Source organism: Suncus etruscus, chromosome 8, assembly GCF_024139225.1.
Source record: "Suncus etruscus isolate mSunEtr1 chromosome 8, mSunEtr1.pri.cur, whole genome shotgun sequence".
Lineage (NCBI taxonomy): Eukaryota > Metazoa > Chordata > Mammalia > Eulipotyphla > Soricidae > Suncus > Suncus etruscus.
The window spans coordinates 16,418,862-16,445,311 of NC_064855.1; the positions used below are offsets into that span (position 1 = coordinate 16,418,862).

The following is a 26,450-nucleotide window of genomic DNA, read 5'->3' on the forward strand; positions in this document are numbered from 1 at the left end:
TGCGTTTCTCCATAGAAGCTTTACTGTGGTAGCTAATCCAAGCAGCAGCCCTTTGAGGTAGCACCCGTCATTGCCTCCATTTTACAGTTTGCAAACCGAGAAACAGCAAAGTCATGACCTGACCAAGGTCACCCAGACCTTCACTGACCTGCTGGATATTTGTCTGCTTCCCAGGTCTGTGGTTTTTTTTGTTTGTTTATTTGTTTTTGGGCCACACCCAGCGGCACTTGGGTTGCTCCTGGCTCTGCTCAGAAATCGCTCCTGTCAGGCACGGGGGACTATATGGAATAACGGGATTTGAACCACTTGATGGTCCTGGGTTGGCTGTCTGCAAGGCAAGTGCTCTAGCGCTGTGCTGTCTCTCTGGCCCCAGGTCTGTTTTAACCAAGCATCAGCACACTGATGCCAACTGCTCCCTTCTGGCCTGTGTATATAGCTTTTTGTAAAATCAACCTATTTAAATATATTTTTACATTAAAAATATTTTTTGTTTTATATTGGAGTGGTCAGATCTGGTGATGAACAGGGGTTGTTCCTGGTTCTGTGCTCAGGAATGACTCCTGGCAGTGCTCTGGGGAGCATATTGGATGCTGGGGATTGAATTTGAGTCAGCCATGTGCAAGGCAAGCTATCCCTCTGGTCCTTTTTTCCTGCTTTTTAAAACTATTCACCTCTCCTTTATTCAGGCTTTGGCTCTTCCAGTCTACCATGAGGTGCCCTCCCACTCTTTTTCTTTTTTGGTGGTCAGGATGTGGACTTCCAAGCGGAGGACCCTGGAACGACTCCTTGCAGTGTTCTTGTCCTGTGCTGTGGTGGCTCTGGGACCATCATGGACAGCCCTGGGGGTGATTGCATGTGGGCATGTGCGCCAGCCTTCTGCGCTCTCTTCCTGGCTCCCCACTCTCTGCTTCTTTCCTCCAGATCACAAGGATTCCGTTCAGATTTCAGAGAGCTGCTGTTTCTCCCTGGTCCTATACTTGCTCCTGCAGCAAGTACCTATCCGTGAATGCTGTGCTGTTGCATCCGTGGAAATCGGAACAGGTTCCATTTACCGCAGAGGTTTGCTTAGTGCTAGTAGTAGAATAGTCATGTTGCCACAACCGTCTCCAGGCTTTCTTGAAGTTCCTGCAAAGAGATTTGGTTGCCAACTTAGAGACCCACATTAGGAGCCTCCCTGGATACCTTGACTCAGCCTCTTTAACGATGTATCTTCTGGCTTCCCTGCTTTGTGTCACTGGTCTCCAATCACTTGCTTTTCATTGACCCTCTGCTCTTTTATTTTTCTTTTTTGAGGGAGGATGATAATAAAAGTTGCCTTCTGAATATTAAATGTGATGATTCTTGTGGAAGTGGGAAGTGTGCTCGGTAAACGTTGATAACTTCAGAAACATTGCCTGTTCCCACTCTTATTGTTGTTGGACTTCAGTCCGCCTCTTCTCCCCTTGGGCACAGAACAAGACTTCTCAGAAATAGCCTTGCCTTCTACCTTTCCTTCCTTCCTTCCCCTGCACAAGCAGTCAGTCCTGTTGCTCCGACCTCAGAAACATCTGCTTGCATCCATCTAGCTCCTTATCATGCCTTGACAGTTATTGTGTAACTTCCTAATTGGTCTTCTGGCCTCTGGGCTACCTTCCAGATTTATCTTTATTGAAGACAGATCTCCTCAGATCACTCAACGGGAAAGGCCTCAGAGGGGATCCTTTTACCTGAAATGTGAAATCAGCAAGGCCAGTAGCTCCTCTCGGCCGCCCCGTTTATTCCCTGAGAGCCTAAGTCCTCAGCCTACTGCTTGCCTGTGCTATGGGCCCACTGTATGCCCATACCTTGGGCTCCATGCCACTGTCTCGCTCTGCAGATGGCACCTCTGCCCCAGGTGCCTTTGCGTCTGGGGAATGACTGGGTGCCCTTTGGTGGCCTTCATATCTGTTAGCTGCCCACTGCTGTTGACTTCTTTTGTTTTGTTTTTGGGCCACACCTGCTGTATTTAGTCAGGGCTTATTCCTGGCTCTGCCCTCAGGGATCACGCCTGGCAGGACTTGGGGACCATCTGGAGTGCTGGGGAGTCAGCTTCAGCTGCTTGCAGGGCAAGTGTCTCCCCTGTACTGTTTCTCCAGCCTATGCCCACAGCTCATTACCTGCCCTTGCAGGTAGCACCTTTGACAAACAGTGGGGGGTCAGGAGTCCCCAAGTCAGGAGTAGGCCTGCCTGAGGTGATCACCTATCTAGAGACTGGGCTTGTCCTCCCACAGCCGAAACTGCCAGTCTTGGTGGATTAGCAGATTAATATTCAGAGTGTTTTGAGCAGAGCCTGCTTACACGTATTCTCTGTCCTCACAGCCTTGCCAACACAGGGGGTGTTGGCACTGACTACATTGTGTTACAGCGACTCCTGTATGTTTCTCCAGCATACCAGCTGCTTTGAAGGTAGGCTGGACTGGCTGAGTCTTCTTTGTACCATCAGATCTGGTACACAGCTGGGCCTCAGTAGATACACAGTAGTTGGCGGAGCCTGCAACAAAGTCCCTGCAGCTCCCGTAGTTCACCCATCAGCTGCTTCCTCTGAGGATGGTGCGAGGGAGACATGGAGTTTGTTCAGGACCTTCGCGGCATCTCTTCATCTGTCCTCTGACTCCAGTGAAGCTTCCTACCTGAGCAGGCTGGATGCAGCTCAGAGCCTGCAGGAAGTTCTCCTAGAGAAGGTGTGAGCCGCTCTGGGGCTTTGCTTAAAGGGACAGCCATACAGTCTTAGGCTTGAAAGTGTACTTACTCTCAAGCATTATTTTGTTTTATTATTGGACAAGGTAGAGCGGTGCCATCATTTCAAGGCTATTTGTCTGATAGCCGGAAGATGGAAATGTTCAAATACTTTTACTTCAAAGAGGACTTACTTTTTTTTTTTTTTTGGTTTTTGGGTCACACCCGGCAGTGCTCAGGGATTATTCCTGGCTCCAGGCTCAGAAATTGCTCCTGGCAGGCACGGGGGACCATATGGGGCGCCGGGATTTGAACCAATGACCTCCTGCATGAAAGGCAAACGCCTTACCTCCATGCTATCTCTCCGGCCCCAGGACTTACTTTTTTTTAAATGTGACATGTTAAATGAATGTTAAAATGGTTATTAGCTCTGAGATCTTTATAGATGACTCCAGTGTATTAAATCCTGAGGCCTCATGTGGCTGAATTGATCCTTTGCCAGCCCTCGACATCCCATGCATGGCCTAACTCTGCTGCATGTGATCTTTCCAGGCCCCGACCTTTAACTCGAGCCTGGTCCGTGGTTTATTGTTTGTCTTTCAAAGGTACTGGGCTGGGGGCTCGAGTGATAATACAGCAGGTAGAATGCTTGCTTTGCATGTGGCCAATTGGGGTTTAATTTCTAGCATCCCATATGGTCTCCTAAGATCTACCAGGAGTGATCCCTGAGCACAGCTGGGTTGTGGCCCCAAACCAAAACCAAGTAAAAAAGTTGTGGTATGGGTATGAAGAAGTAGTACAGAGGTTAAGGTACTTGCCTTGTATGTGGCAACCCCAGTTTGATTCCCTGCACCACATATAATTTCTTGAGCCCCACCAGGCATGATCCTTATTGACCATGGAGCCAGGAATAAGCCCTAAGCATTGCATTGTATGGCCCACATGTCTCTCCCTCCTCCTCCCCAAAAGGTTCTGGACTGGAATGATGGTGGGCTGTATACCTTTCAGTGAGACATGCAGGTTTAGTCCCTGACACCATAGGGTCCTCCAAGTACAGCCATCAATGATGGCTGAGCCAGGAATAGGTGCCCATCCTCAGTTGCAGCACAAGTGTATGACCTGAAAACTCAACCAAACAAATTCCTGCTTTGATTTTTCTCATACATTATTCAGAAGTTCACCGAAAGTATCCCACTGACTTCAGGGCAAGCTCCAGGCTCCTTGTTTTGCTGCCTAGGATGGAGACCTTCTTCTATCCTCAAATGAACTTGGATTGCTCCAGGCTGGATGGGATTCTTTGAATAGGAACGAACTTTTCATACATATATATTTCCCCATTTTATTCACTTAGAATATTTCTGTTCTTTCTCCATTTTCCTTTTGAAGTTCTGCCTCAGATCTATGTTTTAAATAAAGCCTTTTTATTTTGAAATAATTATAGACGTACGGGAAATTGCAGAATAGCAGAGTCCTGTACTTTTCCCACTTCCTTTGGTGATATTTTAAAGAATTGTAGTAAGGCATAAGATTCACTTTGGGGGCCGGAGAGATAGCATGGAGGTAAGGCGTTTGCCTTTCATGCAGGAGGTCATCGGTTCGAATCCCGGCATCCCATATGGTACCCCGTGCCTGCCAGGAGCAATTTCTGAGCCTGGAGCCAGGAATAACCCCTGAGCACTGCCGGGTGTGACCCAAAAACAAAAAAACAAAAAAACAAAAAAAAAAAGATTCACTCAAAACTTCAATTTGGAGGCTATTCTTAGTGGTAAGAAAAGCTAGCTTCCTCCTTCCTTCCTTCCTTCCTTCCTTCCTTCCTTCCTTCCTTCCTTCCTTCCTTCCTTCCTTCCTTCCTTCCTTCCTTCCTTCCTTCCTTCCTTCCTTCCTTCCTTCCTTCCTTCCTTCCTCCCTTCCTCCCTCCCTTCCTTCCTCCCTCCCTCCCTCCCTCCCTCCCTCCCTCCCTCCCTCCCTCCCTTCCTTCCTTCCTTCCTTCCTTCCTTCCTTCCTTCCTTCCTTCCTTCCTTCCTTCCTTCCTTCCTTCCTTCCTTCCTTCCTTCCTTCCTTCCTTCTTCCTTCCTCCCTTCCTCCCTCCCTCCCTTCCTCCCTCCCTCCCTCCCTCCCTCCCTCCCTCCCTCCTTCCCTCCCTCCCTCTCTTCCTCCTTTCCTTATTTCCTTTCTCCCTTCCTTGTTCCTTTCCCCTTTATCTCCCCTCCCCTTTCTTTTTATTTTCTTTTCCCCACATCAGTTTTGTAGAAGTGACTAAAAATCAGCTGAACTCCTATCTAGGAAACAAATTCAGTGGGTGATCTCAATGGGAGATCAGGCTGGGGTACGTAGGATTATTTGGTTCTTCAAAAGGGAAAGGATATGGTACATCTGATTTTTTTAATTTGTTTGTTTGTTTTTGGGCTACACCTGGTGGTGCTCAGGGATCACTTTTAATGGTCTTGGGGAATCATATAGGGTATCTGGGGATCAAACCCAGATTAGCCACATGCAAGGCAAACACCTTCCTTCTGTACTATTGCTTAGGCTCCTGGTACAACTGATTCTAATCTGCCTTGTGAACTGGTCTTGAAATAATTTCAAAAGAAGTGTTTGTAAAGATTGAAGTGTATAGCCTCTATAATAAGTAAACGAGGCACAATACTTAGATGTGTTGGGCTGGTCTCCAAATGTCTAACCATGCCATTTATATCTCTTGTTCATGCTTGTATTCTTCCTAACAAATATGTTTGTATAAAATAAGCTAGTTGTTAAAACACACACTAGACTTTTTGTTTTGTTTTGTTTTTGGCCCACAATGGCAGTGCTCAGGGATTACTCCTGGTGACACTCAGAAATTACTCCTGGAAGGCTTGGAGACCATATGGGATGCCGGGGATCAAACCCGGGTCAGCTATGTGCAAACCCTACCCATTGTGCTATCACTCTGTCCCCCCTTCTTTATTGGTTTTTTTTTTTTTTTTTTGTTTTTGGGCCACACCCGGCGGTGCTCAGGGGATACTCCTGGCTGTCTGCTCAGAAATAGCTCCTGGCAGGCACGGGGGACCATATGGGACACCGGGATTTGAACCAACCACCTTTGGTCCTGGATTGGCTGCCTGCAAGGCAAACACCGCTGTGCTATCTCTCCGGGCCCCTCTTTATTGTTTTTTAAAGATTTATTTTCCTCATGTTCACTTTCAGAAGAAAGACAGAAGGCTTGTTAAAGACAGATCCTAGAAAAGAGGATTTATTTTACATAGGGAACCCTTTAGACATTGCTGATGAGAATATATGAAATGGGAGAGCCACTTGGGAGAGGTTTGTCCATCTCTCAAAAAAGTTAAACACAAGGCTACCAGGTGATTTAGCAGATCCAAGCCCAGGTATCTACCCAAGAAATCAAAACCATAGTCACAAACAACATCCCTACAAATGCACAAGGCAGTATTAGTCACTGGAGCCCTGAAGTGCTGTGTGCCAAGATCTGTGCATCAACTGATAGTGGGGAACAGCAGTAGACAGGGATGAAGAGACAGCAGGATGGTGAGATGAACTCGAAGTTGAAGCAGGTGAGGAAGCAGGGCACAAGGCTGTGTTACCTACCCCGATAGCTAGCATCTTGTGCAGCAGCCAGAGTGGGCTGGTCTGTGGGCAGAGAAGGTGAGAGGCCTTGGGCACAACCAAGTTTGAGACAGACAGATGAACACAGTGATCAGGAATCAGGCTCACAGGGATGGTCACGACCTGTACCTTAGGAGGCTGGAGATTGTAGAGTGAATTAGAGCTGGGCCTGTCTTTGCCATTGTTTCCCTGACCACACTGTGAGCTTGTCTGGCGTCACCCCTTTGCCTGGTGTGGTAACACAGGTACATAGAGCTTTACTTTTTGTTTTGGGCCACACCAGTGGTACTCAGGGATGACTTCTGGTTTTGGGATCAGGGCTACCACCCGGCTGGCTTAGGAGACCATCTTGGTGCCAAGAATCAAACCCTGGTCAGCTATGTGCAAGGCAAACACCTACCTGCTGTATTGTCATTCTGGCCCCTTCATTAGAAAGAAAGTTTTAATATACCTAATAGCAATACAGTTAAGTACATTAAAATTGTGTGTTTTTTTTTTTTTTTTTTTGTGGGGGGGGGGGTCACACCTGGCAGCACTCGGGGGTTAGTTACTCCTGGCTCTGCACTCAGAAATTGCGTCTTTTTTTTTTCTTTTTTCTTGTTTTTTTTTGGGTCACACCTGGCAGCTCTCAGGGGTGACTCCTGGCTCTATGCTCAGAAATCGCTCCTGGCAGGCTCAGGTGACCATTTGGGATGCGGGGATTCGAACCACTGTCCTTCTGCATGCAAGGCAAAGCCCTACCTCCATGCTATCTCTCCGGCCTCAGAAATCGCTTCTGGCAGACACAAGGGACCATATGGGATGCCAGGATTCGAGCCACTGTTTGTCCTGGATCTGCTGCATGCAAGATAAACGCCCTACTGCTGTGCTATCTCTCCGGCCCCCTAAAATTATATTTTAAAAGCAGATTAATCTGGGTTTTTATTCAGTGTAAAAAAAAAAAGTTTTCACTGGCTATTTTCACGTCTGCATGAATATCTTGACTTCCAGGGCAGCCACCCTGCAGCATACTCTGTCACACTGAATTGCATTGCTTGTGTATTTTATGGCCAGGGATGTGCACAGTGGTGGAGCTTATATAGCCCATGTATGAGTCCTTCAGTTTTAGCTTGCAAAATAGATTAATTAATTCAAAAGAATAAACTGTACTATCTGAATAAGACTTGAATCTTATGTGTATGAGAGGGAGAGGATCAGGGAGATGTGTCCATTGGCAGTTAACACACAGGACTCACTATCCTCTGTCAGTGTTTTATGTTCACCATTTCACCATTTCATTTTTCACAACAAACTTATTGACTAAATAGATTGAAATAAGGGGCTTGATGGGGCTGGAGCTAGAGCACAGTGGATAGGGTGCTTGCTTGTCTTGCATGTAGCCAACTTGGATTCCATCCCAGTACCTCATGTTACGTGGAGCCCACCAGCAGTGATCCCTAAGTATAGAGCCAGGAGTAAGTCGTAAAAACTGGTAGGTGTGGCCCTAATCACCCTCCCCCAAAGTTGGGGCCTGTGAGAGATAGGACAGGGGTTAAGATGTTTGCCTTGCATAGGTCAATTTCCAGTTCAATGCCTAGCACTGCGTATGACCCCCAACTACCACATTGGATGGCTTGAGTGTAGAATACTGAATGAGGCTTTAAAACCTAAATAAACAAAACCAGTACAGCACAGATAGATATTTGTACCCACTCTTTTTTTTTTTTCCGGCCACACCTGGTGATGCTCAGGGGTTACTCCTGGCTATGCACTCAGAAATTGCTCCTGGCTTGGGGGGACCATGTGAAACACCAGAGGATCCAACCACGGTCAGTCCTAAGCTAGCACGCGCAACTCTTACCGCTTGTGCCACCGCTCCGGCCCCTCTTTTATTTTTATTTATTCATTTATTTTTTTTTTTTTTTATCTATCTTCAGTCAGCAAAGATAGAGTTTCAACAAATGAATCCTGTTGGGTGCCGGTCCCGGATGTATGTAAAAGGACGGGCCCTTGAGAATTGCCCATCTGTGGCTGAGTTTGCTGGACTGATACCTGGAGGCTGCTCCTGTTCGAGTCACTTCTGACCATGCTGAGTGGCTCCAGGAGCATATGTTGTATTGGGGATTGAATTGGGCTGACCTCATACATGGCAAGTGCCTTGACCCCTCTACAAGTGGTCTTTCTGGCATGTTTTTAAGAGAGTCCGTGTCCCAATTCATTGGTACCTCTTCCGGATATTGGTCCCTCTAAAGACAGTGGTGGCATAATCCTATTTTGTGCCTGGTTTCCCTTTGGTGCCTGCTTTGGTGGGTCACAGAGAAAGCCCTTCCTTTCGCTCATCTAGTATCTCACCAATATAGGTCTCTGGATCAGATCCTCCAGTCTTCAGGGATGATCAGAGAATCATTGACACTATCTTCCCCTTTTATTTTAATTAATTTTGTTTTTTGGCATTTTGGGTCAATATGCTCAGAAATCACTCCTGGCAGGCTCGGGGGACCATATGGGATGCCGGGATTTGAACCACCGTCCTTCTGCGTCTAAGGCAAATGCCTTACCTCTGTGCTATCTCTCCAGCCCCACTCCTTAAAGGTTTTTTTTTTTTTTGGTTTTTGGGCCACTCCCGGCGGTGCTCAGGGGTTACTCCTGGCTCTCTGCTCAGAAATAGCTCCTGACAGGCACGGGGAACCATATGGGCCACCGGGATTCGAACCAACCACCTTTGGTCCTGGATCGGCTGCTTGCAAGGCAAGCGCCGCTGTGCTATCTCTCCGGGCCCAAAGTTTTTTTAATTGAATCACAGTGAGATGCAGTTACAAAATTGTTCATGATTTTCAATCATACAATGTTCCAACATCCTTCCCTAGTACACATTTCTTGACATCAATGTCCCCACTTTCCCTCCTGCTGCATCTCCTCTCCCTCCAGTTTGCTCTATGACAGATATTTTTTCTTTTCTCTCCTTCGTCCTTTCAACACCTAGTTTTTGTCCAGAGTGATCATTCCCAACTCTCATTGTCATAGTGGTTCCTTCTTTGCACTCCTTGCTGTTTGTGACAAGCTTCCTACTATGGACCCAACCTCCTGGCCCTTGTCTCTATTGTCTTTGGGTATTATTACCATGCCTTTTTTTTTTGGCTGGGTTGTTTTTATTTTACATCTAATGGTGCTCAGAAATTACTCCTGGCAGGCTCAGGGGACCGTATAGAATGCCAGGGATTGAATCCAGGTCAGCTGTGTGCAAGGCAAATGCTCCACCTGCTGTGCTATCACTCCAATCCCTGTCCCGACCACCTCTGTTTTTTTTTTTTAAATCTACAAATGAGTTCTATATCTGTTCTTTTCTCTCTGACTCAAATCATTCAGCATGATACTCACTCTGCCCATCCATGTATAAGCAGATTTCATCTCTTCACTTTTTCTTTCTTTTTTTTTCCCGCCCCACCCCATCTCTTCACTTTTTCTAACAGCTGCATAACATTCCATATGTAGATATACCACATTTCTTTATCCATTCATATGTTCTCAGAACATTCATATGTTCTTCCAAATTCTGACTATTTGAATAGTGTGGCAATGAACATAGAATGCAGATGCCTTTCCCAACCAACTGTTTTTGGGCCTCTGGGGGGGTATATTCTTAGGTTGCTGGGTTGTATGGAATCTCAATTTATAGTGTTTTGAGGAAAGTTCATAATGTTTTCCAAAAGGGCTGGATGAGTCAGCATTCCCACCAGCAATGAATGAGAGTCCCTTTCCTCCCTGTATCCATGCCAGCACTGGTTATTCTTGTTCTTTTTGATGTGTGCCAGATGATATCTCATTGTTATTTAGATTTGCATCTCCCTGATGGTTAGTGATGTTTAACAATTTTTCCTGTGCCTGTTGGCTATTTATATTTTTTCTTTGAGGATGTTTCTGCTCATTCTCTCTGTTTTATTTATTTATTTATTTTTGGTTTTTGGTTTTTGGGCAACAACTGGTGGCACTTGGGTTACTCCTAACTCTGCTCAGAAGTTATTCCTGGTGGTGGTGGGGGGTCCACCATATGGAACCTGGGTCAGCATGTGCAAGGCAAATGCCCTATCCTCTGTGCTATTGCTCCAGCCATTTTTTTTTAAAAATATGGAAGGCTTCACGAATTTGCGTATCATCCTTGCGCAGGGGCTATGCTAATCTTCTGTGTATCATTCCAATTTTAGTATATGTGCTGCCGAAGCGAGCACCACTTTTTTTTTTTGAGGGGAGGTTCACACCCATCGGTACTCGGGGTTACTCCTGGCTCTGTGCTCAGAAATTAAAGTTTTATCAAGAGGAAATCTCTTATGTTTATTCTAATAAACTTGAACTATTTTTTACCTATTCTGCACTATTAATTACAATTATCAGGAGCTCAATTTAAAAAATAGTACTTGAGGGGCCGGGCGGTGGCGCTGGAGGTAAGGTGCCTGCCTTACCTGCGCTAGCCTTGGAAGGACCGCGGTTCGATCCCCCGGCATCCCATATGGTCCCCCAAGCCAGGAGCGACTTCTGAGCGCATAGCCAGGAGTAACCCCTGAGCGTCACCGGGTGTGGCCCAAAAAACAAAAACAAAAAAAACAAAAAAAAAATAGTACTTGAAAGAAACCCTTTTTTATTTCTTTTTTTTTTTTTGGGGGGGGGGTCATACCCGGCAGCGCTCAGACACTTCTGAGTGCTCTATGCTCAGAAATTGCCCCGGCAGGCTCGGGGGACCATATGGGATGCCGGGATTCGAACCACCATCCTTCTGTATGCAAGGCAAATGCCTTACCTCCATGCTATTTCTCTGGCCCCGAAACCCTTTTTCTTAGGCCCTACCTGGCAGTGCTAAGGGCTTAATCCTAGCTTGCACTCAGGGATCACTCATGGGAAGTTCTGGGAAACTTATGGGGTGCTGATGATGAAACCTAGGTTGTCCGTATGCAAGGCAAGTGTCTTATGCACTTTACTATCTGTCTGGCCCCACGAACTACTTGAAATTTAAAAATATAATGAGTGGAACTGGAGTGATAGCACAGTATATAGGGTGTTTGCTCTGCACGTGGCCAACCCGGGTTCTGTATATTCCCCCCTACCTCCAACACTGCCAGGAGTATTGGCTGAGCACTTCAGGGTGTGGCCCCAAAATAGAAACAAGTAAAACAAACAAGCAAAAAAACTTGTTCTCCTTTTTCACAAAAGGGAAATATGGTAAAAGAAATTGTGTTAGGTGAACAAAGAATAGAAGTATACTTTTAAGGAGTTAAAGACATCATAGAACATTTCATATAGAAGGTAAAAATTCACTTTGATAGTTTTATCATAGTTTGACAGTTCTTTTTTTTTTTTTAATCAAGAAGTATCAGCTTTATTCATACCCTATTCACCACATGTGTGGCCTATATCATAACCAATTAAGCATTCAGCCATTCTTAGCTTGCCCTGCATCTTAACTTCTTTCAGCCATCTTCCCTCTGACCTCCATGCTGGCAAAGACCCAAAAGGACCAGTTTGACAGTTCTAAAGGGGACTGTAAGGGTTGGGACAGTGGTGCTTGTCATATTGCATCGCATGTGCCTTGCACACACTTCCCAAGACCCTGGGTTTGGTTCTCAGCACTGCATGCACCTGTCCCTTCATGCCACAGGGTGTGGCTTTGGAGACTTCTGAGTACTGTGGGTGATGGGCCCAATATTTTTAGATTTTACTGGGTGCATTTAACTTAATGAGATAATTATTTTATTAATGATTCAATGCCAGCTGTAAATCAGCAAATAGTGATCTATAAAGGGGAGCATAGTTTTTGCAGTGGTTTATGCTTTTGATGAAAAATCTAGACACTGCATTAATAATATTCAAGGAAGTACTCCCCCCAAACACACACGCGCACACACGTCTAAAATTGAGATGCATTTCTGGGTTCTGTTTACTGCTAGTTGAATGGGCCATTGTGCTATGGTATTGCATCAGCTTGTTAGGCTGACCCTTGGCTGATGATTTGCTCCTGTGTCCTTGTTTGCACACGGGCTATTGTGCAGAACAGAGAGGTCTGTATATTCTAAGGGACAGATGGGCAGGACGGGTGCCCACTGCCCCTACAACTGATGAATTGGGGGAGTGGCAGTACTTCTCCTGTCTTCTCCTTTCTGTAGCCATCAAGAACTTGAGACCGGGCATCAGGACCATGGTTCTAGGCCTGGCCCTACTCCAGCTGGTGCCCTTGGCCGAATCTCAACTTACTGGATGGTAGAGATGGCTCAGGAGACTGAGTGCAGGCCTGGCCACTCCAGAGACCTGGGGTCAGTCCTAGAACCATGAAACAAAACAAAAAGGATGATGAAAAAGAAGTAAATGCCAAAATAATAGAGCCAGTTACTTGCTGCATGTTTACATTGTGGAGGAGAGTAGCTTAGTACTTGTTATTTATCTCAAGTGTGATTAAGACAATCTGTCCTACGTCCTGTTAGAATTATGGGTCTCACTACTGCCATTTTGTATTGGGAAAGAAAAGAATAAAGAGAAAGTAGGAGAGGGGGTCCTTCTACTTGAGAATCTGTTCAAATTCTTTTTTTTTTTTTTTTTTTTTGGTTTTTTGGGCCACACCCGTTTGACGCTCAGGGGATACTCCTGGCTAAGCGCTCAGAAATTGCCCCTGGCTTGGGGGAACCATATGGGACACCGGGGGATCGAACCGCGGTCCGTTCCTTGGCTAGCGCTTACAAGGCAGACACCTTATCTCTAGCACCACCTTCCCGGCCCCAAAATTCCACTGCGTATATGTAACACAGTTTCTTTCTTTCTTTTTTTTTTTTTTTTTTTTTGGTTTTTGGGCCACACCCGGTAACACTCAGGGGTTACTCCTGGCTATGCGCTCAGAAGTTGCTCCTGGCTTGGCTTGGGGGACCATATGGGATGCCGGGGGATCGAACTGTGGTCCGTCCAAGGCTAGCGCAGGCAAGACAGGCACTTTACCTCTTGCGCCACCGCCCAGCCCCCGAGAATCTGTTCAAATTCTACCCAAAAGCAGTTAACAGAGATTCCCAGTTTCAGCTTCACATCATGCTTTTACTAGAAGTCACAGTTCTGTGATGTCCTTACAGGATTTTAAGTTGGCTTATGGATCATACACAACTCTAGACTTAGCTTTGGAGAAGTCAGGAGACCAAAACCCATGGAGCAAAACCCACTGTTCCCTCATGTCCCAGCTGGGTCTCTCAGCGAGTGTCTGGGGGAACTACTACTAGGATGTTTCTCCTGGGACTGTAGGAAGCTTCTGGTGTGAAGCTGATTCCTCTATGACACCAGAAGAAACCCACACTGAGGTGAGTTTGGAGGCCGGGAGCCGGGCTGCTGCCTGTGACTCACATTCTCCGTAATCCATCCCTTGGCTGGGCTGCAGAGATCTCTCCTGTGGGGAGCGGGTGCCCAATTAGACATTGACAGACCTGCTCCGAGCAACTTTTGACCAGGCTGCTTATTTGCAATGGCAGAAGTGGGGAGGAACACTGCAGTGTGCAGAATTACCTTGTGGTGGTCTCGCAGACAGACAGGTTTCCACAGTCCTCATCTCTGAGATTTGCCCCTGAACATACCCTATCTGCAACCAAGAAAGCGAACTGGACACATACTTATTTTATTGACGTAATCATTGTTTCTGGGAGAGCCACACCCCATGGTGCTCAGGGCTTACTTGTCCTTTTGTGCTTAGGGAATCATTCCTGGTGGTGCTCTGGGGTCCTACATGGGTTGGCTGTGTGCAAAGGCAAACCCCCATCCAGCTGTCCTATGGCTCCGACCTCTGGACACATTCTTTGTGTGGCTCTTTTTTGTCTGTGTTTTGCCCTCTCTGCTTATGAGCCTCACCATTGGGTAATCTGATGTGTTTTGGTAGCTACTTAGATGAGACTCTGAAGTTTAAAAAATTATTTTGGTAGCACCAAGTATGGTGAAAAGAAGTCTATTTTTCAGGTGCTTAGGCTCAGAGCTTAGCGATACTCAAAAGGGAGGCTCTGTTTCCTGGCGACTTGACTATCATCAGATCTGGAAGGCAGCAGTTTACTCTGTCTTTGGTAGTGTGTTTTGGCTTGCTGGATGAGTCATAATTGCTGCAATGTTGCTGGGACTCAAGATCTTGTCTAAATGGGACTTGGAGAGATGCTCACCGCTGTGATGTGTGTAGGACCCAAATGATCCACACCGTAGGCTGTATCCTGAGATGGCCCAGAGAGGAGTTTGGGAAATACTGAACTCCTTCCAAATAAATAATTTTCTTTTTGGAGCCACACCTGATGGTGCTCAGGGCTTACTTGTGGCTCTGTGCTTAGGGATCACTCCTGACTGGTTTTGGGGGGGACTGTATGAGGTGCCAGGGATAGAACTCAGGTCTGTCATGCACAAGCTAAGTGCCCTACCCACTGTGCTATCTCTTTAGTTCCTTTAAAATTGCTAATAAGTTTGTCACCTCCTAAAGAAAGTCTAGACAGGGAAAAGGTAAGAACTAAAAAGGATGGTTATTAAAATGAAAAATTTTTTTTGATGAAAAGATCTATGGAAAAGAAGTTTTAAAAACAGTGTTTTTCAGCGATAAGGGCATTTGCCTTGTATGCAGCTGACCCAGGACCATACTGGGTTTGGTCCCCGGCATCCCATATGGTTATTGGAGCCTTCCAGGAGCAATTTCTGAGTGCAGAGCCAGGAGTAACTCCTGAGTACTGCCAGGTGTGGCCCCAAAATAAAAACAAACAAAACAAAAAAAACCCCACCAAAAATGTTTTGACCTAGAGATAGTACAGGGGGCAGATCGCTTGTCTTGCTGTATCTGACCTGAGTTCTATCCTTGGCACCTTATAAGGTCCCCTGAACACAGCCTGGTGTGACTCAAAAACTAAAATTAAAACAACAACAAAACAGTTTGAACATTTTTTTCTTGACAAAAAGATCATCCTGGACACTAACTCAGGGGTACAAGGCCACTGGACTCTGTTAATAATTGTTAATAATTGCTACCACAGGTCTGGGAGATGGACAATGGGGTTGCAGGCTTCAGACTTGGGTTTCATTCCTGGAAAAATGGTCCCGCAAGCACTTCTAGGAATGACCCCTAAGCTCAAAGCTGGGAGTAGCCCCTGAGCATGGACAAGCATTACCTCCCCCCAAATTAATACTACTAATTTACTCTAGTCATTGGGTATGAGAGTTCCATTGCACTAGAACTGCACCCGGTAAGTAGCCTTCAAGCCAGTGATCTACTCTAGACACTGAGGATTCAGAGATGTATAAGGTACAATTGAGCTGAGGGAGCTTAAGAAGCCAGTACACATGTTTTACATGCTGGATCCCAGTGTGATCCCCTCTATCATATGATCCCTCCAGCATAAAGCCAGGAGTAGTCCCAGGGCACAGTTGGATGTGACCCGGAATGAAAAAACAAAAGTGGAAAAAAAAAGGCATGACAAACAAAGCATTTGACATGGCTCTCAGGAAGTCCTTCCTATCTAATGCTTTTCTACAACTGTTTCCCAACCTTCCTCAACAGCCACCTGCTTGATTTCCAGCTTTGCTTCCTGCCTTTATCCCCTTTGTCCCACAGACTGGCCCTCGAATTTCATGCTGTAGTCCCCCATTCATGTAATTTTCTTTTTTTTCTTTTTTGGTTTTTGGGCCACACCCGGTGATGCTCAGGGGTTCCTCCTGGCTATGTGCTCAGAAGTCGCTCCTGGCTTGGGGGACCATATGGGACGCACTAAGGTCCGTCCTAGGCTAACACTGGCAAGGCAGACACCTTAGCTCTAGCGCCACAGTGCCGGGCCCCATCATGTAATTTTCATATCCCCGTGGGATACCCTGAGGTCTCATGAGGGACCGGATGGCCCCTGGCTGAGAAATGCTGATGGAAACTGGAACTAAAGGTCAGCAGTGGGAGAATCTGAACTTGGTTTGAGTGAAGTTGACACCAGCTCTGAGGCTGGGAAGCACTCTGGATAGAGATGGCCCAAAGGAGGTGCTCTGAAGGTGGGGGGCTCTTAGGAAGGTGTCCCCAGCCCCCCCAAATTGGTTTTGGGAGCATGTTACTCTTCAGCTCTGAGCTGGTTATCAGATAGATCGATGCTTCTTTTTAACTTCCCTTTGTACATCTGAAGGGCTGAGCACTGAGCTTCCACTTGTTTTTATGTGGCAATAGATGTTTACCTGGCCAATATGCAGTCTGAGCTGATTAAGAGCAAAAAGTAGAAGGAGCTGATTTGTGTTCTGGAGTTTGCTAATTCTCCCTCCTTTCTGTTTTCCAATAGGGCACTGAACTTGAGCTTTCCTCACTGACGAGGGTTATCTCCTGGTGTCTAGGGGCTAGGGCATGCATGTTTCTGCTGAGTTTAAATGGCTTTGCTTCTTTCAGTTTTCACAGGTAAGGGAAACTACTCTATAGCTAATATGTAATTTGAATGTAGGCGATGTTTTGGGGATGAGGGGCCTCTTGTTATATATCTTAGGTCTAAAGGGAAAGCAGATGGATGTCTAAGGAGATATATAAACAATTTTATGATAGTAGTTTAGATTTTATTGGTTCAACAAATATTATTGTTACACAATGCATAATCTCCTACTATAGAAGCTAATGAGATACAAAACTACATAATTGCACCAACAATTATTTTCCTTATAGAATTTGGTGGCTACCAAGTAAACAATTCTCTTATGTATCTTAATTGCCTCGTTATGCTCCACCCTTGAGTACATCTTACATTTGCCTTCATGTTGTTGCACTCCACAGTTTTGGTTTTGCGATAAAGACGCTGATGATTTTCAAAGCGGTTAGCTGACTGGCTTTCTTCCCTTTGCTAGGATGCTTCTGGTTGATGTGAAAGCCAGCCCAAGATAGCACACTCGGACACTTACAGCAGGGTCCGAGAAAGGACCGAATCACGTGAGCACATGCTGGGTTTGATCCTGAGCCCCACATGATCCCCTGACACTGCTGGAGGGACCCCTAAGCACAAGCCTCAAGTAACCCCCAGCGATGTCTCTGTGGCCCTCCCAAAACAAAAGAATAAGAAATAAGGGAAACTATCAGATAGTTAGTGTGGAAGAGAACCTATAAAAGAGGAAATATTTCTTTTTTTTTGTTTGTTTGTTTTTTTTGGGCCTCACCTGGCAGTGCTCAGGGGGGTTACTCCTGGCTGTCTGCTCAGAAATAGCTCCTGGCAGGCACGGGGGACCATATGGGACACCGGGATTCGAACCAACCACCTTTGGTCCTGGATCAGCTGCTTGCAAGCTGCTGTGCTATCTCTCCGGGCCCAGAAGAGGAAATATTTCAATGCTTGCTCTCTGTTCGTGGTGCTCTTATTCCTCTTCATGTGTGCTGGCTGTTTAAGGCTATTTAACCGTGGTTCTGGCTTTTGGCAAAGGCCAGCATTGTATTTCAAGTGCATCTGACTGCAAAAGCCAACGCCGGAAAAGTGTGTGACAAAATGTGGCTTCAACCTACCTGGTGTTTTGAGTTTTCTTTCTCACTGGTCTGAGTCTTTCCTGGTTTTTCATTTGAAGCGCTAGAGGTAAGGTGCCTGCCTTGCCTGCGCTAGCCTAGGATGGACCGCGGTTCGATCCCCCGGCGTCCCATATGGTCCCCCAAGCCAGGAGCAACTTCTGAGCGCATAGCCAGGAGTAACCCCTGAGCGTCAATGGGTGTGGCCCAAAGACCAAAAAAAAAAAGAGAAAATCTTGTAAGGGACAGAGATGGGGACTTTAGAAGCTGGGTTCATAGTGGATTTCTCTGTGGGGAGATTGGGACCAGCTATTGAACACCAGGGATTCAGCGAGGAAACATACTTTGCTGGATGGAGAGCAGGTAGTAGGGGCCAAACATGGGGGTAGGCACTGGGTGTGGGGATGTAGGGAAAGCTGGTCGGTTGCAGCCTATATTCCTCCACTCCATCATCCTGACGGTCTCTTATTAGTCGCGGAACAATTGCTATATAGTTTTCTACTCACGGCAGTCCACAGACTCAAGATTTGAGTTGAATAGGGAGTGGGGAGAAATAAAAAGGACTGAGATACAGAAGACAAAGGGAGCCAGAATAAAAGAAAATCACTTAGAGACAGAGACTAGAGAGAGGAGAATGGTAAATGGAAAAAATGGTTTGAAAAGGCAGGGGAAAAAGAAAAAAGAGTAAGGCTTAAAAAAAAAAAAAAAAAAGACCAGGCTCTCCCAGTCTCTATTTCTGCTCAGAAGATATTTTTCTGAGATTCTAATGGGCTTGGCGGAGAAAATTAGAAGTGGATTCAAGTTGTATTGTTGTCAAATATACTCTGAACATTTTTGTTTTCAGCAGAGTCAGTGTGGTGTGAGCAGTCCTCCTTAGTCGGTTTATTTGCTACTTAGGGGAAACAGAACCAGGAGATTGTCAGTGTTCTGTGATCTTGGAAAAGGTTTTCTGAGAAATAATTATAAAGCTATAATGGCTTTTTCTTCTCATGTGGGATCCGAGCCCACTTTTAAAAAGATATTTTTGTATCAACGTTGTTCAAAATGAAACCCATAAAACACAAATGTCCTCAGTGTTGAAACATATGTTCTAGAAGGAAAAGGAGCACTGAGTAAGTCTGGGAAGTGACAGGGTTCCAGACAAAATAAGGGCTGGAGAGATAGTGTGGGGATGAGGAGCCAGCCTTGCACATACTTGGCCCCTTTGAGCCCTGAGGCCCTGGTCGACTGAGCCCCATCAGGAGTGACCCCTGAGCACAGGGCCAGGAGTGAAAAAAAAAAGTTAAATTTTTTTTTTGCAAAATAGTAAACAATATAAATTTCTTAATTAAATGTGACCTGGGAGTTCTTACAATTCTGGGTGCCTTGTGAAATAAAGTGATAAAGAAATATGGAGCCGGAGAGATAGCATGGAGGTAAGGCGTTTGCCTTTCATGCAGAAGGACAGTGGTTCGAATCCGGCATCCCATATGGTCCCCTGTGCCTGCCAGTGGAGATATCTGAGCATAGAGCCAGGAGTAACCCCTGAGCGCTGCCGGGTGTGACCCAAAAACCAAAAACCAAAAAAATAAATAATAGGGGTGTGTGTGTGTGTGTGTGTGTGTGTGTGTGTGTGTGTGTGTGTGTGTGTGTGTGTGTGTGTGTGTGAGAGCATGTAGGTTTTCTTAGACCTCATCAACCATCATAGCATGGTTTTTTTTTTTTTTTTTTTTGGTTTTTGGGCCACACCCGGTAACGCTCAGGGGTTACTCCTGGCTATGCGCTCAGAAGTTGCTCCTGGCTTGGGGGACCATATGGGACACCGGGGGATCGAACCGCGGTCAGTCCAAGGCTACCGCAGGCAAGGCAGGCGCACCTTACCTTTAGCGCCACCGCCCGGCCCCCATAGCATGGTTTTTTTTTTTTTTTTTTTGGTTTTTGGGCCACACCCGTTTGACGCTCAGGGGTTACTCCTGGCTATGTGCTCAGAAATCGCCCCTGGCTTGGGTGGACCATATGGGACGCCGGGGGATCGAACCGAGGTCCTTCCTTGGCTAGCGCTTGCAAGGCAGACACCTTACCTCCAGCGCCACCTACCCGGCCCCCATAGCATGGTTTTTGAGAAAAGCTGGATTCTGAATCTACATTACTTGGCTTTGCTTTTTCCTTTTCCCCTGGTATCCCAGATTAGGACAATTCTCTGTCCTCTCATTTTTTTCTCCCATTTTTATTTATTTATTTTTTTGCCGGATCACATCCAGCGGTTACATTATGTGACTAACAAGCATATCAACTGGCCCAACACAAAGTGTGTGGAGAAACTTCATACTTGTGTACTCCTGGCACTCAGGGATCACACTTGGTGAGACTCAGGGAACCACACAGGGTGCCAGGATTAAACCTGGGTCAGCCTCATGCAAGACAAGAGCTCCTTATCTGCTAGACTAGCTCTCCCACCCCTCATTGTAACTTTTGCTGAGCAGGTGGGAACATATCAGTGCTAGCTTGCATTTTGCTGCTGCCAGCCCATGACAGACCTCAGGGAGCTCTGATTCATGGCAGTTCTGTGATTTATGCCATGCACTTGGAATGCTCCTATATTTTCTCATCAAGGTGTAGCTCAAATGCCAGCCCTTCGTTGAGACTTCCTATTGCCATCAGCTGGAAGTGAGCTCGTCATCTTCATCTTCTGTGTTATTCTAACAGCACCTGAAGCGCCAGGTACAGTTGCTTGGTCCTACGCTCTTTCGGCATGTGGTTTGGTCTGAAAATCCCTTCAGAAGAAAGGACCAAGGGACAAACACCCCACCTTAAGTATAGGCTGCATTTCTGTTCACCCTCATGCCTACAGCAGGCAGTAGAGACTTTATATGGTAGGCCAGGCTGTTGCAAGATTACAAGATTATTTTCTTTTTTTGTTTTTGTTTTTTGTTTTTTGTTTTTGGGCCACACCCGGCGTTGCTCAGGGGTCACTCCTGGCTGTCTGCTCAGAAATAGCTCCTGGCAGGCACGGGGGACCATGTGGGACACCAGGATTCGAACCAACCACCTTTGGTCCTGGATCGGCTGCTTGCAAGGCAAACGCCGCTGTGCTATCTCTCCGGGCCCAAGATTATTTTCTTATTTGGGGTATGTATCTGTGTGTATGGTTGGGGCCTCACTTGGAGGTGCTTAGGGACTATTCTTGGCTCTGTGCTTGGGGGCCATTCTGGTGGTTCTTGGGGACCATGTGTGGTGCCTCAGCCGAACTGAACTGGCTTTAGCTGCTTGCTGGGCAATTGTCCTATATCTGGTATCATCTTTCTAATCCAAGATTGCGTTTTTCTGCAATTTTGTGGACATCCCATGTGAGGATGAAGTGACAGAAGCAGGAGAGGTAGAACAATAGATTTGGCATCTTCTATTAAATGATGAAGCTGCCAGGGTTTGCATCTCATCAGCCTCATGCTGATTTTATATGGGATCTCCTTGGATTCCCATAGTCCTGGATGGCTCAGACAGGGTCAGGGCCCTTAGGAGTGAATGAATGAAGAACGATTGAGTGTTACTTTGGAGAAGGGGTCTGTCAGCTCAAGGCTTAGGGCTTTCAGCATTTCTTTGTCATTTCTCTGGGAGGCTCAAAGGTCCAGGGTGAGTCAGAACAAGTGTGAATGCTGGGCAGTGTGGGTGTGGGGAGCGTAGGGAGACGTAGGCCGAGGTGTGGGACCCCTTGTTGGAGGAGTATGGGGAGCCCAGCTTCGGAGCCAGAACTGGACAGGAATTTTGACTTCTAACATGCCATTGTTTGTAGCTTGGACAAGTTTCTAACTGTTCTGAAACCTGATTTTTTTTTTTTTTTTTTTTGTTGCTACTTTTGTAATATCCTGGTGCAGCAGAGTTAGATAATCACAGAAGCCCTAACATGGGCCTCTTAGGTGTGTAGTAAATGATACTCATAGTACAAAAGGGGTTATTGAGTGTAAAATTCATGGCTCATGTTTTTTTTAATCAAAAATGCCCTTTGAACATGAATCTTCAAGTTTTAGTCGAAATATTAAATTTGTTGCTTCATCTCCAATGAGGGGAAGATGGTCATCTCAAAGACAGTTTGTTTTTCTCTCTATTTTCCCAGCTATTCTCAGTGTTTTCCTCTTTGTTGGTAAATTGGTGACATTGGCTAAGGAGCTTTGAAGTAATGGGCTCCACCATTTGACTTTTCCAGTTTGTCCACGCAAGTTGTGTAGGGCCAGTTGATGTGCTTGTTGCTTGTGTGTAGGAGTTAGTCAGGTCATATGTTGTGTTAAGACTTGAACCACTGTCACAACAACATGCAAAGCAAGTGCCTTAATCTTTGTGCTAACTTTAAAAAGGTAACTAAAAATATACTATTTTTATTTTTTATTTTATTTTAGGCTTTTGGGTCACACCCAATAAGCCATGGGTTTCCCTGGTTCTGTGCTCAGAAATCACTCCTGGCAGGCTCGGGGGACTATATATGGGATGATGGGATGCCGGGATTTAAACCACTGTCCATCCTGGATTGGCTGCAATTCAAGGCAAATGCCCTACTGCTCTGCTATCTCTCTAGCTCCATAGATGTACTATTTATTTATTTATTTATTTATTTATTTATTTATTTATTTATTTATTTATTTATTTATTTTTGGGTCACACCCAGCAGCGCTCACTGGTTACTTCTGGCTCTACGCTCAGAAATCACTCCTGACAGGCTTGGAGGACCATATGGGATGCCAGGACTCGAACCACTGTTCTTCTGCATGCAAGGCAAATGTCCTACCTCCATGCTATTTCTCCAGCTCCTAGATGTGCTATTATTTTTGGTTTTTGGGTCACACCCGGCAGTGCTCAGGAGTCACTTCTGGCTCCACACTCAGAAATTGCTCCTGGCAGGCACGGGGGACCATATGGGATGCCGGGATTTGAACCACTGTCCTTCTGCATGAAAGGCAAACGCCTTACCTCCATGCTATCTCTCTGGCCCCATAGATGTACTATTTTTAAAGTTTTTGTTTTGGACTACATCTGGCGGTGCTTAGGACTTACTCCTGGCTCCACACTTAGGGATCCCACAAGCCTTGGGGATAGAATCAAACCTGGGTCAGCCGTATGCAAGACAAATACCCTAACCACTGTACTATCATTCTGACACCCAACAACTGTATTTTAAAAATATAAATATTTTAAAGTTATTGCAAGTAATCGAGAATAGAAAAGTTTCTGTTTATGATGGGTTTAGAGTGTCTAGTGTCCGTTCACAGGTCAGGAGAAGTAGATTGTCCAGCAAGGTAGAGGAATGGCTTATGGCTACAAAACAAAAAAATCTTGTAGTAATTAAAGCTGGACTTGGGATTGCTGATGTGACTACAGTTACTGACGTTGGTAGCCTTGGACATTTTCTTTGAGTGGTTCTTTGTTTGGTTGAGCAGGCTCAGATGAGGCTGAGGAAACAGAAAGGTTGGGCTCAAAGGGGAGAAAGTTGTCTTGAGGCCAGGACTGGTCAATAATCTCATAAGGCATCCCTAGAGGCGATGTTTCTGCTTTTATAAATATTGTCTGATATGTAAATTCACATATCTGCTGTAAATTATTCTGTTTATTTCTGCAAGAAATATGCTGCACAAAGAGAAATTACAAAACCTTTTCTGAGTATCTGTTTCACTCTCACGGTGCCTTGGTGTCTCTCTCTCTCTCCCTCTCTCCTCTCCCTCTCTCCCTCTCTCTCTCTCTCCCTCCTTCCCTCCCTCCCTCCCCTTTCCTCTCTCCTCTCTCTCCCCTTTCCTCTCTCCTTTCTCCTCTCTTTGAGCCAGTGTTTGGAGGCCCCTGTGGAGGCAGGAAGCAGGGACAGCTTCTGGATAGGCAGGATTTGGTTTCCGGACTGAGAAGAGAAGCCACAGGCTCCAGCTGTTTGTTGTTTGATATTTTCAGCTCCTGTGTTGTATGTCCTCCCCACTCCTCCCCTCTCTCTGTCACTCTCTTTCCAGTTTCTGCCCTGAAAGATGGTCCCTTCATCTTGGGCAATTACTGTGTTCTGGAGGGAGGCGGGTTTAAAGCCTTCAGTTATTTGGTTGAAGCAGACTGCCACTGGCTTTATTACTGGGTGCACCAAGGCCGTCTTGCCTTTCTTTTCCCATACTTATTCATGTAAGTTGCTTAATGCTTGTGAAGGTGTTGAGCACTTTGTCTGGTGCTCCTCAGCATTCTCCTCCCAGAGGTGGTCTCTGGGACTGCCCTCACCCATGCCAGCACTCAGGCTACTTCCCCCTGCTTATTCTGGTCCAGGTATCCTTAACTTTGAACTCAGGTAGCCTAATTGTCACGGTGCCACGCCCTTGATGAAAGGGCTTGAGGTCACAATCTGTTGCTCACTTCTCTCCCATATACAGTTGACAGGGACTCTGGCTTTACTATTCATCTTGGGATGTTTTCTTGCCCCTCCAAAGGCCAAGAGATGCTCTTACAGAAACTTGCAAGAATTTGTCTTGTCAATAACAAAAGTGCCTTTCCCAAATGTAACAGATGCCCAGGACTTTGTCTATTCCTGGAATAAAATAATAATACTTTGAATAATGCCTGTTTTTTTTTTTTTTGGGTTTTGGGGCCAAATCTGGCAGTACTCAAGGGCTACTTTTGGCTCTGATCATAGGAATCACTCCTGGTGGGCCTGCAGGACCATATGGGGTGTAGGGAATTGAATCCAGGCTGGCTATATGCAAGGCTAATGCCCTACGTGCTTTTCTGTTGCTTGGGTCCTGAATAATGCTTTTGTTTAGAGATAAAATGACAGTATCTTTTAATTAGGCTCATTTTCACTAACATATCTTAAGGGTGGGAAGAAATAAGGTATTGAACTGCGGAGGCAGTTCATTGAAAATGAAGATTGTTGGGGCTGGTGAGGTGGTGCTAGAGGTAAGGTGTCTGCCTTGCAAGCGCTAGCCAAGGAAGGACTGGGGTTCGATTCCCCGACATCCCATATGGTTCCCCCAAGCCAGGGGCAATTTCTGAGAGCTTAGCCAGGAGTAACCCCTGAGCATCAAACGAGTGTGGCCCAAAAAAAAAAAAAAAAAAAAAAAAAAAGAAAATGAAGATTATTATTGTCTGACTAGCTAATATTCTATTAAACATTCTAATTTTGTCCTGCCCACTCCCCCAGAATCAATAGGTACTGTCCCGAGGATCTCACCCCCACCCCCACTCAGCACTGCCAATTGTCTTGATGCTGTAGATTTTTTGGTGGTGGTGGTGAGTAGAAATCTAGTTTATAAATTTATCCAGTTTTATTTGTTTGTTTTGTTTGGGGCCACACCTGGTGATGCTCAGGGATCACACATGCTATGGCTTGGGACCATATAGGATGCTGGTGATTGAACCACCTCAGCAGTGTGCAAGGCAAGCACCCTACCCACTGCACTGTGTTTCTGGCCCCTCCATTTAAAACTTTTTTTAAAAAGATCATTTTTGTTTGATGAGGTCTAGGGATTTGTGTATTGTTTTGATTTCAGAGTATCAATAAAATCCTAGGCACTTAGAACAGTCTTTGTAAATGGTAACTTTTTAAGAGCCTTGTCAAAGGATAAGAACAATAAAGGTCACTGCCATTTTTTAAGTACATAAGCCACTTAAGTGCTTAAGTGACTCTTGATATCTATCTATTACTAGTTTATCCAAGCACCTGGTTCTGTAGGTAGTTACTTTTGTTTCTGGTGTACATTCAGTGGAAGTGGATGGTGGCAGTGCCTCGGATTTCAGTGAATCTGAGGTTTGAGTTTTAAAAATGTAGTAGCAGGAAATGCCAATTGCCACACAGAATTGCTAATAGTCCTTATCCATTCTTGTGCTGGAGCTCATGTCAACCTGTATTGTGTGTCAGAAAATTTTATATGTGTCTTTAACACAGAATTCTTATTGCTTCCCTTTGTCTTTTATTCATAGAACCTTTAAACAGCAGTGAAACGTATTTACTTCAGAGTTGTTTAAATGTCATCATGGGCTTTCTTTGCAGTTGGTAGCATTACAACCTTGATGGCAAACTTCTTTAAAATATTAATAGACTACACCAGCTGCTGCAGCCCTGTTCCATTGCGAGGCTACTGAGGGAGTTTCTTGCTAACCCATGAATTAAGAAAGTTAAGTTTTGAGGGGGAGTTTGCTTGAACTACATACTATAATTTTTTTTTGAATAACGAGCAAATTTTCCAACAGAAAGAGATCAGGAACTCATAAGGAGAGTGTGTCGTTTTGCTCTGTGCTTTCTGAACGGCAGGGACCCTTGCCTCAGTGTGACTTCATCTCAGTGACCTCTCTCTCTCTCTACCATGCAGCCTGGGTTTGTCTGTGGAGCCTGCTTGGTTAATTTTAGCAGCTGGAGGTACTACTAGCTTTTGCATTCACAGTTTCCTGTCACTTTTCTCACCTCCAGCACAGTTCTCATTTTGATCGACTGACTTGTGTGAGGGTATGTAAAGTGCCCTCAGTACTATTTCTCTCCTCCTTCTGTCACGTGTCTTAACTTAACTGGACCAGTACAAATACAGCTTTTCACAGGTGCTGAGATGTCTAGCGTTTGTGGCTTTATCTAGTCACTGTGTCAAGATTTTGTGCAATTTCAGCCTTTCAGTCATTGAGCTGGTGTGGCTGCTTCACTTGGGTCTCTGGCCTCGAATCATGGTGCTGGTTCTGTCAGAGCAGTAGGTCCTTATCTAAGAAACACACC

At 45.6% G+C, this 26,450-nt stretch overlaps 1 protein-coding gene and 1 non-coding gene across 2 annotated transcripts in view; one reads left to right on the forward strand and one right to left on the reverse strand.

The window, feature by feature from the left end:
* The window catches only part of SIK3 (SIK family kinase 3), a 199,731-nt gene that overhangs the window by 41,382 nt on the left and 131,899 nt on the right, over window positions 1-26,450 (forward strand). The gene's annotated exons all lie outside the window — the stretch shown is intronic.
* On the reverse strand, window positions 10,399-10,505 carry LOC126016967 (U6 spliceosomal RNA). Its single transcript, XR_007498647.1, has one exon. It is a non-coding gene; the product is annotated as a U6 spliceosomal RNA (small nuclear RNA).